We start from the raw sequence: 3,125 nt of genomic DNA on the forward strand, positions 1-3,125 counted from the left end.
TCTTGCCTGTACACTTTTGTACAGCCCTTCTACAACAACCAATGGAAATCTCACCTTTACAGGACTTCTGTAAAGATTAAGTCCTGTGGGGCTGGGGATTTAGCTCAGCGGCAAAAGCGCCTGCCTCGCAAGCGCAAGGTCGTGAGTTCGGTTCCCGGTTCCGGAGAAAAACCAAAACCAAAAAAAAAAAAAAAAAAAAAGATTAAGTCATTCTTTTCTGGGCAGGCCATCTCCTTTCTAGCCATGAGAGACATAGGAGTTGAGCTTCTTTCCCTTCAGAGGTGAAAATGTATAGCAGTTCACCAGGACTCAGGTTAAGAGCAGTTGGTGACAATTCACTGCCCTACAAGGGAAGCCCTGCCCTACCACAAGCCCACATTTGACCAATTCTTTCAGTGTTCCATACTCAGAACCCATATAGAATGACAGTGGCCTCAAATCTGGGAAGTAGAGCATTATTCTCACATCTGGACCCCATAGTCTGTGTCCATATCAGCACTCAGTGCCTGGGACATTTCCCCTTACTCTATTTATGATCAGCTGCAATTATGAGGCTTACTTTGCTTTTCATTCCACTGTATTTTTCTGATTTTATTGGATACAGAGGGTGTCATACATATCGTTTATTTATTTGATCCATAAATACTTCAAAAAGTAGAATGTGCATAATTGAAACAGCTCCTGACTTCAAGACACTTGTAAATTAAGAGAACCCATCACAGTGTCCAGAACCTCTGACACAGGAAGCATGACACAATGTTTTGTTTTGTTTTGTTTTTTGTTTTTTTTTTCTCCAGTACCGGGAACCGAACTCACGACCTTGCACTTGCCAGGCAGGCGCTTTGCCGCTGAGCTAAATCCCCAGCCCCAGCATGACACAATGGACACCTGGGCAGATTGATGCTTACTTGAATTTGGGAAACTGGGAATTATTTCATTAAAGAAAGTAACATTTGAGCTGAGTTTAACAGGATAAATAGAAATTTCAGAAATGGGTGAGAGGCAGGATAGTCAGAGGAAATGTTAGTCTTAGTCTTCTCAAACTGCTTTAACAAAAATATGAACAAAATGGCTTATAAATAACAAGAATTTTTTTTTTTGTTTCTTGAAGTTCTAGAGACTGAGAAGTCTAAGGTCAAGGAGTGGCAGATTTGATGTCTAGGAGGGTTCATTTCCTCCTGCTTCACAGATGATGCCTTCCCACTATGTCTTCACATGGTGGAAGGGGCAAAGTAGCTCTCCCTTATAGAGACACTAATTCTATACATAGTAGTTCCACTCTTATAAACTAATCACCCCCCTAAAGGCCCATCATCACAGTCTGTTGAGTTACTTTGATCTTGAGCCTGTCATTCAAACTATGAGCTGCCTCTTTCATCCCTGGTCCTGCATGTTTGATAAGCATCTTCAGTTATGTTTTTCTAACTTGACTATAAAAATGCGTGAAAAGTATGGTCCTAGTATACCTCTAATATTGACCTTCTTCTAGGTTAATGATTATTCAAAACTTTTTGGGTATGCTACTACATAATTCCCATGTATAATTTGTCTAGTAGATATTCTTGATTACTTGCCATATAGTCAACACATATGATTTATATTATTTGTCTTATTTAAAATGTTTACTGTGTGGGATGAGGATATCAATACTTCCTGTGAGTAATTCCAATGATTTTTCTGTCCTAGGCACTTGAATCACCATCTGTCTCTTGAAGGTTGATTGAAAACCAAACAAAGTATGAATTTTAGCAAATAGATCCTTTATAAAAAATTCAAGCAAATGTAACTTCCATAATATCTATCTAATTAATATAAAAAGTTGTAGAATTCACAAGATCAATTGGAGACTTTATTTTTGCTTGCATCTGAGATAAAATGAAACATTTTAAATATGTACAAGAGAATAATGAAGTAGATTTTTAACTTAGCCAAGAGCTCTAATTTTCTAACTTCTTTTCTGAAAAATTTAAAATAATTTAGTGTGCCAGCATGAACCCTTGGTCGCCTAGGCAATAGAACAGGTTTCCATGGAAATACATGGGTCTGTATCAAAGAAATACCTTAACTTTAATGGTATAAAAGAACATCATGTAAGGAATACTGATGCTTATTGCTAACTCAAACTCTCGGTAATGATGGTCAGTCATTCATGCTACTATTTGTTAAATATTGGTGATTTTCAGCAGGAAAGCAACTTTAAAACTCCAAATTACATTATAGTAGGTAATATTCTGTTTCCTTTTCTTCATGCACTACTGGCCTTTAATCCCATGTGTATTTTGACCTTTATTGTAGAAAAATAAAAGATGTGCATTTCCTAATTACATCATACTTCAAATTAAGTTTGATATACTGAGTTATAAAACTTAATTATGCACCCCAGCCACACAGGCACCTGGGAGGCAGGCTGCCTGCACCCGGGAAGCTGCGTGGCAGGGAGCTCCTGCCTTTGGGCTGAACCCCAGCCATGCAGGTGCCTGGGAGGTGGGCAGCTGGTGTCCGGGAAGCTGTGTGCCAGCCATCAGGCCAGCCACCAGCCCACAGTCAAGAACTATCACGGCCCAGGGAAGCAATGACACAGTTAACCTGCCACACACTGGCCGCGGAGGCCCATCTGGGGACGTGTGTGAATCATCCCAACATGGAGAAACCCCTGGGAATACATGCCACACAATGCGCTGCTCTTGCCCCTGCTGTTGAGAACCAGAAAGGTCCAGAGTCAGCGGAGGAGCAGCTGCTGAACAAGGACTCAGAGAACACGAGAATACAGACTACGCCCAAAGACTCAGAGGTCTAGTTTACCAGAGTCACCAGAGCCATTTGGAAGCTGGAAACCAGGAGGACCTTGCACAATACCTGGGGGACCCCCTGGAAACCATTCTTCCCCTCTCAGTACAGGCTGCAGTGGAGGAGTGTGTGGAGCTCTGGAGAGGTCTGCACCAAGAGTCCTGCTGCCTGTGCTGACGGTTGGGGAGAGGACACTAAGTGGTTGCAGGGTTCCGATGCACTGGGAGGCTGGAGAAAAAAAGCTACAAAAAATGGCTTTTGCCCCAGATGACTCACTTGAGATGTTAGTAAGGATTGCCTCCTCAGTATTCTATAGCCATGACAAGGAGGAGGCCAAG

The 3,125-nt window shown here is 41.7% G+C and overlaps 1 long non-coding RNA gene across 1 annotated transcript in view; it reads left to right on the top strand.

Moving 5' to 3' along the window:
* LOC102027991 overlaps positions 1 to 2,687 on the top strand; it is a 12,556-nt gene extending 9,869 nt beyond the window's left edge. Inside the window, exon 3 of the long non-coding RNA XR_264054.2 lies at positions 1,687 to 2,687. This is a non-coding gene — a long non-coding RNA (uncharacterized LOC102027991). The remainder of the gene's footprint in view (positions 1 to 1,686) is intronic.
* Positions 2,688 to 3,125: the final 438 nt, after the last annotated feature.

Source organism: Chinchilla lanigera, unplaced genomic scaffold (genome assembly GCF_000276665.1).
Source record: "Chinchilla lanigera isolate Chin_1 unplaced genomic scaffold, ChiLan1.0 scaffold00091, whole genome shotgun sequence".
Taxonomy (NCBI): Eukaryota; Metazoa; Chordata; class Mammalia; order Rodentia; family Chinchillidae; genus Chinchilla; species Chinchilla lanigera.